Source organism: Microcaecilia unicolor, chromosome 5 (assembly GCF_901765095.1).
Source record: "Microcaecilia unicolor chromosome 5, aMicUni1.1, whole genome shotgun sequence".
NCBI lineage: Eukaryota > Metazoa > Chordata > Amphibia > Gymnophiona > Siphonopidae > Microcaecilia > Microcaecilia unicolor.
Window position 1 is genome coordinate 75287629 of NC_044035.1, and position 13963 is coordinate 75301591.

Below are 13963 nucleotides of genomic sequence, written 5' to 3' on the forward strand. Positions count from 1 at the left end.
TTATCAAGTTCAGAGCATATTCAATGGCCTAAGATTTTTGTGTTTGTGTGTGGAAGGAGTGAGTAGTGGACGCATGGACTAAGCCATATTCAGCCTCCTGGGGAATCTCCAGTTCCTGCCTACTCGCTAAAAGCAAAATATTCTGTACACAGCCAGCTCTCATGCTCCAGAAGGCACACTAGGTGACCGCATAAAGTGACCCCAAAGTACAGGGCTTATATTCCAAAGAAAACTTCCTTCTAGAGTTGATAAGATGATACGTGTATAGTCAATTTATCCAGTTGTATTTGGAAATTCCTTTTAATTAGGCATGTGGCACCCAAACATTAGGAAATATTTCTGTATCCTGCCGCATTTTATTGGTTTCAGACTGCATTTCTTGATACTTATCTTTTCTCTCTTTCTACATGATTCACAGATTGATCGCTTGGGACGGACATCTCTATAATCCAAGGTGTTTTTCTCTTTCAAAATTTTGTCTAGTTTCCTGGCACTCAGCTTTTTATCTGTTGAAATGGGGATGTCCCAGGTGACCATATCCTCTTCATTCTCTGTGATTCTCTTGTGTCTGTCTGAAGAGTATAGGTATATGTCTGGGGGGATATGTATGTATGTGTGTGTTTGTGATTTTCTTGTGTCTGGAAAGTGTAGGTATATGCATGGGGGGATATATATATATATATATATGTGTGTGTGAGAGAGTGAGTGATTCTCTTGTGTCTCTCTGGAGAGTGTAGGTGTATGGGGGGGATGTCTGGGGGGGTATGAGGTTGTGCTCATGTGTTTGCGTGTGTGTGTGTGTATCAGGAAGTATGTGATTTTGGCTGTAGGTATATAGGTAAAATCTCTCCTATGTACTTTCCCCCTAACTCCCCTACAGTTACTTTCTCAGCCTCCCACTCCCCTTTACACTGTTCTTCCTTCCATTCCTTCTTCAGCCTGAAATCTTTCTCCACTTGCACTTCCTCCTCTCTCTTCCTCCCTTTTGCATTTATCCTTCCATCCAGTGGCGTAGCCAGACAGCCAATTTTGGGTGGGCCTGAGCCCAAATTGGATGGGCACAACACTTTTTCTGCCCCTGTCTTACTCCCACATGTTACCCCCACATTTCACCCTCTCATCCACCCCCATGTTCAACCTCTCTTTCCTCCTCCCTCTCTCCTTCTGTCCACATCACTCTCATTGTCTCCCTTCCTTGTGCCCTTGGTCCAACATCTCTCTCATTCTTCCTTCTTCTTCCCCATACAGCATCTCTCCCTCTCTCCTACTTCATTCTTTGTCCAACATTTCTCTCTCTCTCTCCCTCTCTCTTCTGCATCTCTCCCTCCCTCCCTCCCACTCCACATCCAGCATTTCTTCCTCTCTCTCCCCATGCATCTCTTCCTCCCCCTCCATCCTCATGTCCATTTCTCCCTCTCCACCTCTACCCCCCGTGCAGCATCTCTTCCTCTCTCCATCCCATGCAGCAGCTCTTCCTCCCACCCCACCTCCAACAGTTGTCTCCCCCAACCCATGTAGCATCTCTCCCTCCCATCCCACGTCCAACTTTCTCCCTCACTCCTTACCCCCCTGTGCAGCAACTCTCCCTCCCACCCCACCTCTCTTTCCCTCTTATCCCAAATAATTATTTTTTCTTACCTACACCCCATGCAGCATCTCTTCCTCCCTCACCTCAAAAAATGAATCCTCTCTTCCCTCCCCATGTGCAGCACCTCTTTCAGCCCCTCCCCTCCCTGCAGTTCTTTACCTTTGTTGTGATCCTTTATTTGAATCTCCCCTCCCCAAACATTTATCACATCAGCTTGTCCTACTGTCCTGCTCCTACCTCAAGGAACTTCAGCGTCTTCCGCTGCTCGGTGCCTGCTGCCTGAAATTCTTCTCTCCGCTGCTGCCTCGGTCCCTGCAGCGTTCTTTTTTCCGCCCGTCGCCGGCAGCGCTGCGATTCACACAGGCTGCTCCGCTCCCCCTTGCCGCGTCCATCCTGCCCTCTCTGATGCACTTCCTGTTTTTGTAGGGCCAGATGGACGCGGCAGGGGGGAGTGGAGCGGCCTCTGTGAATCGTAGCGCTGCCAGCAATGCTGACGGGTGAAAATAAAGAATGTGGCAGGGACCGAGGCAGCAGTGGGGAGAACAATTTCAGGCAGGCAACACTCCCGGACCAGACCCAAAAGCTGCGATGTTGTTAGGTTGGGGCTAGTTAGGGTGGGCGGGCCTGGAGCAAAAGTGGCTGGGCCTGGGCCCATCCAGGCCCACCCGTGGCTACGCCCCTGCTTCCATCCCCCCATCTTTACTTCAACCTTTAGCCCATTCCAAGTACCTTATATGAGTGTACAGTCAGAAAAGTTTGGTTTCATGTTGTTTCCCATGTCATTTACAAGAATATTCAGTTTGTCTGGGGATTTGGGGGCATTTTTTTTTTTAATGAGAGCAATGTTGTCCACTGTTCCCAAACAGTATGTACTATTTGCAAAGAGGGCACATTATTAAAGAGTGTGCATCCTTTCCAAATATTGCTCACATGAATTGCACATGCTCAAACTGTCAAGAAAGAGTGCACACTCTTTGCAAAATGTATGCACTCTCGGAAGATTACAAGTTCTTTTGAAAGAGTGTGCACTATTGACTGGAAAAAAAAAAACAACCCTGAAATTTTGTGTTTCTTCTTGTTTTCATTTCACACCACATGAAATGATATGAATTATGTTGTTGACATTTCCCATGTCATTTCAAATAAATGCACATCCCTAGTATCTATACTGTGCTACTGCTTGGGTTTGACTCCCTGCTGTAATCTTGTAGGTTTTGTTGCCATTCCATGGCACCTCTTCTACTTTGCTTCTGGGGATTGGGTCCCTGGTAGCAGCCTACAGGTTTGTTAGCCATAGCCACTGTGCGTCTTCTTCAGCCAGCAGGGGTTAGTTCCCTGGTAGGGCACTGAAAATGGCATCACCATGAAGGTTTCTTTTTTTCACTATTTTGTGCCTTAAGATTTTAGATCATCACAGCACCAACTTTCAGATGCCCCAGCTTGTCTTTGAATAGTGGAGTCATTTTGCTCACTTCTTCAGAATCTTCTTCTGCCTTTATCCAGGTTTGTCAGTGTTTGATATGAAGGGCACTAATGTAGGAGCCCTCCCCCTCCCCCCCCAAAAAAAAAGAACACTAGAAAGCTTTGGGTAGGCTTGAGGCCTTCTTTAGGGTTGCAACCCAGGTCAGTTGCCTTGTTTGCTGGCTCTACGTTTCATTTGCACAATTGCAAACAATCCTTTGTATACAGCCACTTTTGCATGAGCAAAATGCACTTTAAAATGGGGCCTAATGATATTTCTGACTTTTTTTGGCTTTTATGCAGCTGATGTCTGAAAAGTGACCAGATGGATAACTGGCAACCGAGCTTTGTAGTGATGTTGCTTTTTGATTTTTTAGTATCGGCTGTTTCTACCATTGTGATGCAGAATTCATCAAGCACTGTAATGTTCATCCACTAATAGGGAATGTGAGCTAGATTTAGACTGTCAAAAACAGGTTAATTTTACCCTATTGATTATATGCTGTTGCAATAATAATTCTGCTGAATATGACAGGAACTGCAGGTTCAGATGTTGTGATGCAGAATTCATCAAGCACTGGATTGTTCACCCAATAATAGGGAACGTGAGTTGGGTTTAGACTGTCAAAAACAGGTTAATTTTACCCTATTGATTATATGTTGTTGTAATAATAATTCTGCTGAATATTAGAAGAACTGTGGGTTCAGATGTTTCGTGTATGCGCTTGGCTGAAGAGAAAATAAGGAAGTTACCATCTGTGGGATTTTGACTGAATACCACTTAAGTCAAAATTTGTCCTAAATAAAATGATAATTGGTTTATTTAGTGTCCTCATTCTGATGATACATGCCAACAGAGATGTTTATTGATTGTTTGTTTGTTTATTTTATTGCTGTGGCAATTTTATATATCCACAGAGAAGTGTTGATTCATGTTCAGCTGAATGCCTTATGGTCTATAATTACCCAAATGATGTGCAACTTCCCAGAATTAATACAATTTAATGCTCATTTTGATCAACTTTCTCTTGTCACTAAGATGATGGAAGATGTGATTCCAATAGCATCCTACATAAATTCACCCATGCTCCATGATCTGAGAACAGGCTATCTACTACACATCCTGTTCAGCTGATTTCTACTGGAGAAGATTATATAATTAATTTTAAAGCATGAGGGTAGATAATAATCAAGAAAAAGTTGATTTTACTGCCAGAGAACTCAGAAAGCAGAAGCTCTCTTTGGATTTCTATTCTTTTAATTAAAACTGTGATTTGTTTTCCCCCTTGAGTGACCAAATAAACGTCAGAACAATCTTCTTTCAAGAATATATCTGGGCCCATTTTCAAAACAGAAAAATGTCCAAAAAGCGACACAGTGTGACAGATGGACTTTTTTTGTCAAAACATCCAAAATTGCTATTTTTGAAACCCTTTTTAAAGAAAGTTTTCTATGCAGTTCATATGCAGTGCATCCAAATTGCAAGGGGGTATGTTGGGGCAGGATTTGGGTGTTCCCAAAGCTTGGATGTTTTTCTGGCATAATGGAACAAAGCAAAAACACCCGGAGCTAAAAGTTAGACAGTTTGGTCAAGACCCGTTTCAATCATGACTAGAGTTTTAAATTTAGCCCTGTATTGTACTGGTAGCCAATGAGGGTTTTGCAAAAATGATGTGATGTGGTCACGTCGCTTGCAACCTATGGGCAAACCCATGGCTTTCCAATGGATCTGATGATAAGAGGAGACAAGAAGAGTTCTCTGAGGAGTATAGGTTATGCGAAGGCTAGAAGGGGCGTCCCAAAGACTGAATCTGAATGTAACACATGAATCCCTCCACCTTGATCTTCCCCTATCTCCTTCATTAGGGTAAAAGTAGTGCATTTGTTATACTGCCTTTCTGTGGTACTACTAAAGCAGTTTACATCAGGGGTGTAGCCAGACCTGGTGGTGGGAGGGGGCCAGAGCCCGAGGTGGGGGGATACATTTTGGTCTGCCCCCCCCCCCCCCCCCCCCGTTGCCTTGCTGCTTCCCACACACTGCTGCAGCAAATACCTTGGCTGGTGGGGGTCCCCATTCCCCACCAGCTGAAGCTTTGTCCAGCACTGGTCTCCACTGCTGCTGCATTGCCTGCCCTGCTTTGTCTTCCCCTCACATCCTGCATGTTCCTACAGTGCAGCTTAGTAAACAGGGCCCTTAATTACACTTTTTTTTTATTCTTGTGTAGCAGATATGTGTTTTTTAGTACTAATAATTACATTTCAGAATATTATACTTTTTATTCATGGTTTTGATATGTGTTCCCCTACAATATTCATAGCTCTTATTCATTTTTATCATTTTTTAAGGACCCCTGAAGAAGTCAATTTTCTTGCCGAAACACTGCAGTTTTGGGTTTTCTATATTTAGAAGCATCAAATGCACACTACTGTTTGTGTATTTCTCGGATTATTGTATATACAAATTGGATATTGAAGACTGTTAGTGAGACCTCTTTTAGAGTACTGTGTACATTTCTGCAGACTGCACCTTCAAAAAAATATAAACAGGATGGAGTTGGTCCAGAGGGCTGCTACTAAAATGGTCAGTGGTCTTCATCATAAAATATATGGGGACAGATTTAAAGATCTCAATATGCATATTCTGGAAGGCAGGAGAGGGGAGGTATATGAGAGACATTTAGGGGCCATTTTACTAAGGCACGTAGGCGCCTATGTGCGTTCAACATGCATCAAATTGGAACTACCACTTGGCTACCACGTGCCCTGGGTGGGAATTTCATTTTTGAGGTATGTCCAAAACACGATTACCGCCCTGTTAACATGTGAGACCTTACTGCTAAGTAAAAGGGTCCCTTAAATACCTCCATGGCATAAATGCGCAGGAGGCTACTACTACTACTACTACTATTTAGCATTTCTATAGCGCTACAAGGCATACGCAGCGCTGTACAAACATAGAAGAAAGACAGTCCCTGCTCAAAGAGCTTACAATCTAATAGACAAAAAATAAATAAAGTTAAAACATCCACTTCTTAGATAACTGTGGCAATACAGATAAGTGTGCAGTGTTGCTACAGTTATCTAAGAAGTGGACATTTTACTAAAATTATAAAAAAATTATTATGATATTTACTATATTTGAAGAATAAAGAGGAACAAATAGATACAGAAGAAACAGATGAGTGGATGGAGGTTTTTGGGTCAATGATGAATTGAGGTTCTGCTGGTTACTGTATTCATTGAAGAAGGAGTGAGTATCACAGACTTGCAAAGATTTTTCCTCCATTCCATTTTCTTCTTTTTGTCTTCTTTTCATTTTTTTAATTGATATTATTGTAACACTGAGGGCCCTGTTTACTAAGGTGTAATAAAATTTTTATTGCATACTAAAAATTAGCTTGTGCTAATGCTAGAGACACCCATAGGAATAAGCACTGCTTAATAATCAGGACCCTGAGTGTTTAAACCACTACATATGTTTTTTGAAAAGATTTTTATAATCCCATCATTTTATAATGCATACATCTTTGTATTTTATATTTGAGCTTTGTGTTTTGATGTACTTGTTTCATTAACAGACACATTTTAGTCTTTCAAAATATATGTTCAATGGAGATGAACTTCAGCTACAAATCTCTGTAGAGTTTGTATTGAAAGATTTTATAGACATTGTGAAGTGTGGTATGTTTTTTAGTGGCGAAAGACAGCAAGTAGGGGGTAGATGAACCTTCCAACACAGAATGACTTGTAAAAAGTCCTTTATTTGTAGATACCCAAAGTACAGGGGCTTGATTTGATTAGACTCAACACGGTGCCATTTCAGCATGTCAACCTGCATCAGGAGCCTATGGGAATGTATATATAAATAACGTCAATCAATATATCAAAACATGAAAAAACATACACTTGAGGGAAAAATGTTTGTCACCAAGGTATTATGGGCTTCTTTTACAAAGCTACATTAGTGATTCTTGCGTGGCAAATGAGAGGAAGCCCATTCAATTCCTATGGGCTTCCTCTCATTTGCCACATGGGAATCACTAGCGTGGCTTTGTAAAAGAAGCCCTATATGTCTACATAGAAAGTCTAAAAACAGTGTTAAAACAATTCAGAAATGCACCTTCAAAACAATTAGTCATGCGGAAATATAAATATTCAAAAACAGAGTACGTATATCCCAAAACAAAATGTAATAATATCTGCTCAATAAAAAAGAAATCATATGTATTCAAATGAGAAACTGAAAATAAAATCCCCCCAAAACACTACAATAACCTGTAAAATATTTAGGGCTCATTTTACTAAGCTGCACTAAAAAGTGTCCTAAGCATGTCTTTGCATGAGTCTTTTCTATGTGCTAAGGCCATTTTTTAATGCAACTGGAAAATGGCCAATTTTTCATTTTCTGATTTAATGGCCACACACACTAATGTTATCATTAGTGTGTGTAATCCTTAACAAAAATTAGCTCATGAGCAGTTACTGACACCTTTAAGTGGTAAAGGCTCACGTGCTAATCCTGTGCTAATCAGTTAGCATACTTAAATGCACATAAGCTGATTAATGTAGAAACTCCCACTGTCTACTCCCCCACCACCACCGACATGCCCCTCTATGAAAAAATAAAAATTACTTTTTAGTATGCTGTTTGTGCATGCAGGTTTCAAAATTACTACGGGATGTCTTATCACATCCCACCCTTTTTAGCTGCAATAAGTTTACTGCTAGTGAAACAACTCTTTAATAAATAAATAAACAGTAGTGGAGTTCAATGGAATGATAAAGGAAAATTCTAGGAATTTTTTACAGACCTAAATTAGAAGACATAAAAAATATCTTTAAGAATATATTAAATAACAAAATTATTATAGATATAAAGCTATGGATAATGCCATTTTTATATAACATACATTTCTGTGAGACTTACTTAAAGATAGATGGAGAAACATGGATAGATTTCCTCTGAATCAATTAGTGACTCAGACACTTTTCGCTAAGAGTCTATCTTGACCTGCTAGATTAAGCAATGACCAACAAAGCTTATGAATAGCTAAAACAATTCTGAGCTCAAGCTAATGAGAAAAATGTTGATGAGGTCAGTGTACCACATCTAATGAGCAAATTGTATAGAAAAGGAAACAAACCTAATTATCACCAATAAAATATATGAACTTGATAAATCAGTCTGAGGATATGCAAGATGATAAATGGGAATTAGAATGGGAAAGATAAAATATTCTAAAGGAATATACAGTAATTTTAAATGACAAAATACAACTGCTCAGTGTATTTGCATTTATATTTATATATTGCAAAAAATAAAATTTAAGCAGTTGACAGCGTAACATAGACATCATAAATTAATCAACAAACAGTCAAATACACATGGAACCCCATTTCAGAAAGAACACATGTGACAGGAAAGAGATGTGTAGCTGTGTACATGGAGGCTGAGGCCACTATTTCACAAAAGCATTGGTGAACACAGAGGTCAATCTAAAATATGCATCTCTCCACCCCCAACATGAAAAAAAAATATCCACATATAAGTGGTTTTAAAATTGCAGAAATATACCTATGTGGAGACGTAGTATGTGCATACTGGTGGAATATTGGTATATCCTTGGAAGCCAGTGGAGCACTGATTTGCATGTGACCAATTATGATGGCATTCATATGCAAGTGGTGGTATTTGTGCTGATCCCCTTTGTAGGTTTCTAATGTAAGTATTGCTATGGCCACTCTGCATGTGCCTTCCTGCACTCCCCATTTACATCACAGCTTACCCTTTGGAGCCATGACAATGTGTTTCTAGTTCCATGTTATACGATGGCCTCTAATGGGCCTTCTTTAGGGGCCCTTTTACTAAGCTGCGTAAGTGCCTACTCGCACCCAACGACCATCAATTCCGAGTTACCGCCTGGCTACCACGTGACCAAGGCAGTAATTTCATTTTTAACGCGTGTCCAGTATTGGGCTCATTTTCGAAAGAGAAGGACGTCCATCTTTCGAATAAAACGGAAGATGGATGTCCTTCTCCCAGAGACATCCAAATCAGTATAATCAAAACCTGATTTTGGACGTCTCCAACTGCAGTCCGTCGCAAGGACGTCCAAATTTCAAGAGGGTGTGTTGGAGGCGTAGCGAAGTCGGGACTTGGGCATCCCTAACACTTGGACGTCTTTGACCCATAATCGAAAAAATCAAGGATGTCCCTGACGAACACTTGGATGTTTTCACCCGGACGTGTTTTTATTATGACTAAGGCACAAAAAGGTGCCCAAAATGACCAAATGATCTCCTGTTACTCCCTCAGTGGTCACTAACCCCCTCCCTCCCTCCCTCAAACATCTTTCAAAATATGTCGTGCCAGCCTCAGATGTCATACTCAGGTCCATGACAGCGCATGCAGGTCCCAGGAGCAGTTTTAATGGGTACTGCAGTGCACTTCAGACAGGCGGACCCAGGCTCATACCCCCCCCCCCCCCCCACCTGTTACATTTGTGGAGGAAACAGTGAGCTCTCCAAAACCCACCACAAACCCACTATACCCATATATATATAGGTGCCTCCCTTCACCCGTAAGGGCTATGGTAGTGGTGTATAGTTGTGGGTAGTGGGTTTTGGGGGGGGGGTTGGGGGGGTTGGGGGGCTCAGCACACAAGGTAAGGGAGCTATGTTCCTGGGAGCATTTTATGAAGTCCACTGCAGTGCCCCTTAGGGTGCCCGGTTGGTCTCCTGGCATGTCAGGGGGACCAGTGCACTACAAATGCTGGCTTCTCCCACACCCAAATGGCCTGCATTTGTACGTTTTTGACATGGATGTCTTTGGTTTCAAAAATTGCCGACAGTCAGAAACGTCCATGTCTAGGGACATCTAAATCTAGAAATGTCCAAATTTAAGGATTTGGACGTCTCTGATATTTTTGGAACGAAAGATGGACATCCACCTTTTTTTGAAAATACTGGTTTCCCCGCCCCTGGATTTTGCCATTTTGCAAGGATGTCCAAATTGCAACTTGGACGTTTCTTTTAAAAATGCCCCTCCATGCGTGCCAGAAATTATTTTTATTTACCGGCATGCAGGTAGTAATCGGCATTTGAATGCGCATTGACCATTACCGCCTGGTTAACACGTGAGACCTTACCGCTAAGTCAATGGCTGGTGGTAAGGTCTCAGACTCAAAATGAATGCTCACCAATTTTCATTTTGACGCATGTCTATTTTCGGTCCAAAAAAAGGCATTTTTTACAGGTGTGCTGAAAAATGATTCTGCAAGCAGCCAAAGCACATGCCTACACTACCACAGGCCATTTTTCAGCACACCTTAGTAAAAGGACCCCTTAGAGAGCATCAACATGGCAGCCAGGAGGCAGAGAAGTTTTTGTCAGCTTTATTCTATTATACTTCATGTAACTCCAGGCTCTTCTGGTGCTCTCTAATGAGGGCACAGTTTTCTGCCTTGGGTGACAGAGACCAGACCATGCTTCAGCAAAGGAAGTTTGGTAAGCATTTCTGACAAGAAGAAAGTTTTATATTTTTAAGGATCAAAAGAAATATGCAGTAGCAGAGTGCCTATATTGAGTACCACAGGGTTCTTCTTTATCAGCAATGATTTTTGGAAGATTTTTTTGGAAGTTTTTTTCCCAGTGATGAAGAGATCTTTTGGATCATTTCAGCTCTATAAATCTGTTGATTTTGAGCTCTTTGAGGCTTTTCCTTCCTTTTTTTACAAAAAATTTGGATATAATTATATAGTTTCTGCCATGTACTTGAAACACTTAGGTCTAGATTCAGTAAGTGGCGCCCACATTTGGGAGCCAAATAAAAAGGCGCACCAAGTGCTATTCTATAAAAGGTGCTCCAAGCTGGGCACTGTTTATAGAACAGCACTTAGCTCTGAGATCCGTGCCCAATTTAAATCACAAAGAGGGGCATTTTCGAAAGGGATGTCCGCGTTTTGATTTGGACGTCCTTGCAAAACGTCCCGATCCAAGGTTGGGAGAAATTTGTATTTTCGAAACAATGTGGATGTCCATCTTTCATTTTGAAAATACCGCCAGGGACGTCCAAATCCTTAAATTTGGTTGTCCTTAGAGATGGACGTCCCTAGACATGGACGTTTCTGATTTTCAGCAATTTTCGAAACCAAAGACATCCATGTCAGACATGACCAAATGCAAGTCATTTGTACATGGGAGGAGCCAGCATTTCTACTGCACTAGTCCCCCTGACATGCCAAGACACCAACCGGGCACCCTAGGGGGCACTGCAGTGGACTTCAGAAAAAGCTCCCAGGTACATAGTTCCGTTACCTTGTGTGCTGAGCCCCCCAAACCCCACTCCCCCCAGCTGTACACCACTACCATAGCCCTTACGGGTCAAGGGGCACCTAGATGTGGGTACAGTGGGTTTGTGGTGGGTTTTGGAGGGCTCGCTGTTTCCTCCACAAACGTAACAGGTAGGGGGAGGGATTGTGCTGGGTCTGCTTGTCTGAAGTGCACTCACCCACTAAAACTGCTCCAGGGACTTGCATTCTGCTGTCACGGACCTGAGTATGACATCTGAAGCTGGCATAGAGGTTGGCATGACATTTTTAAAGATGTTTTTGAGGGTGGGAGGGGGTTAGTAACCACTGGGGGAGTAACGGGAGGTCATCCCTGATTCTCTCCGGTGGTCATCTGGTCAGTTTGGGCACCTTTTTGTGCCTTGGTTGTAATAAAAACAGGTCCAAGTGAAAACATCCAAGTGTTCGTCAGGGACGTCAATGATGTCCAAGTGTTAGGCATACCCAAGTCCCGCCTTTGCTATGCCTCCAACACGCCCCCTTGAACTTTGGCCATCCCTGTGATGGAGTGCAGTTGGGGACGTCCAAAATCAGCTTTCGATTATACTGATTTGGACATCCCTGGGAGAAGGACGTCCATCTTCCGATTTATGTCGAAAGATGGACGTCCTTCTCTTTTGAAAATGAGCCCATAAAAATCCCACCACCCCTTTTATAAAAATGACATGCAAATTCCCAGCAATAGTTCAATGGACATTCTTTTACTACTGCAATGTTTGACATCTAATTTTTCATCAGAAGTCAAATCGGCAATAAACACTGTTTTGTTCCATAGTGAACGTGCATTTACAAGTTCCACCCTCACAATATCAGCTTGAATATCCAAGACAGCAGCAATAGGAATATTATATACTCTTTCCACTTCCTAATACAATATTTCCTCTAATTTAAACTCACTAATGCTTCATACGTACCCTGACCAATAATCACTTCAGTATTAGACATGATCTCAAATACAAAAGTCTTTCATCAGCATCTTCAGCGAGTTCCTCCTTAGCTGTCCTCATTGGTGTAAAGCCCGCTCTCAGGAGCTCCCACATTCCTATGACATTGCAGGATATGTGGCCACAATGGCAATGGCAGAGCACACTGGTGTTTCTCTGGAGGCTGTAACAAGATGACAAAATCACAGGCTTATCCACTGCACTGAAACAGGTTCCCATTGGTATCTAAAGAAGTGCTTCTCTTTGTTTTGCTTTTATCCAAGCATTGAAATGAAAGTGTAAATTGAAAATTGAAATTGAAAATTGAAATCACCAAGAAATAATTTTTTGGTGATTTTGAGCATTATGGAATGTCATTGCTGAAAAAAGATTAATAAAGCAGGAGGGTTTTGGCTGATGATTGGTCTGCGACTTAACTACATAAGCATCGCCATGCTGTGACGGACCAAAGGGTCCATCAAACCCAGCACCCTGTCACCAACAGTGGCCAAAAGAACAAGCAATTTGTCCTGCCCATCCTAGAAATACTGTATTCCCTCGTCAGTTCAATAACATTCTATGGCTTTTTCCTCCAGGAAGCTGTCCAACCCTTTTTTGAAGTCCGCTAAGTTAACCGCCTTAACCACCTTTTCCGGCAACGAATTCCAGACTTTAACTACATGTTGAGTGAAGAAAAATTTCCTCCGATTCGTTTTAAATTTACCACACTGCAGCTTCATCGCATGCCCCCTTGTCCTAGTATTTTTGGAAAGCGTAAACAGACGCTCCAAATCTACCCATTCCATTCCACTCATTATCTTATAGTCCTCTATCATATCTCCCCTCAGCCACCTTTTCTCCAAGCTGAAGAGCCCCAGCCTCTTCAGCCTATCCTGATAGGGAAGCCGTCCCATCCCCTGTATCATCTTTGTCGCCCTTCTCTGCACCTTTTCCAATTCCACTATGTCTTTTTTGAGGTGCGACGACCAGAATTGAACACAATACTCGAGATACGGTCGCACCATAGAGTGATACAATGGCAGAATAATATCCTTATTTTTGTTTTCCATCCCTTTCCTAATGATACCCAACATTCTATTTGCTTTCCTAGTCACAGCAGCATATTGAGCACATAAGGTGCTGTGGTTCTCAAATTGAGATATTTTGTGAGTCATATGAGTAATGACTAAAAGCCATCATGATAACCTTTGACTGTTGAGGTCTTTTTTCCTCTTTTTTTATAGTAAGCTAAGGAATTTAACACTTGAAATTGAAGATTAAGGAAGAACAGAAGTATATTCATGGACTATTGCAGAAACTCTTAAAAAAATAATTGTGAGGTTAGGGTTGATTCCACACAGTTTTTGAAGTTTGAGCAGGGCTGTTTTTTTGTGGAATAGTTCAAGATAGTGGTGCATTTGGTGCAATTGTTTTTGAACATGTCCAACTCCTGTCACACAGGTTTTAGTTTTTCAGCAGATTTAGTGGCTGGATCACTGAATAGTAATATCGAATTTCAGAAGAAAGAAGATGGAGTATGATGTGACTGGGATTCTTTGGCAAGGCATACCACAATGACCCAACAAAATTTACACCAGAATTGGACATAACCAAACCCCAGATACCTGATTGCCTTAACAATG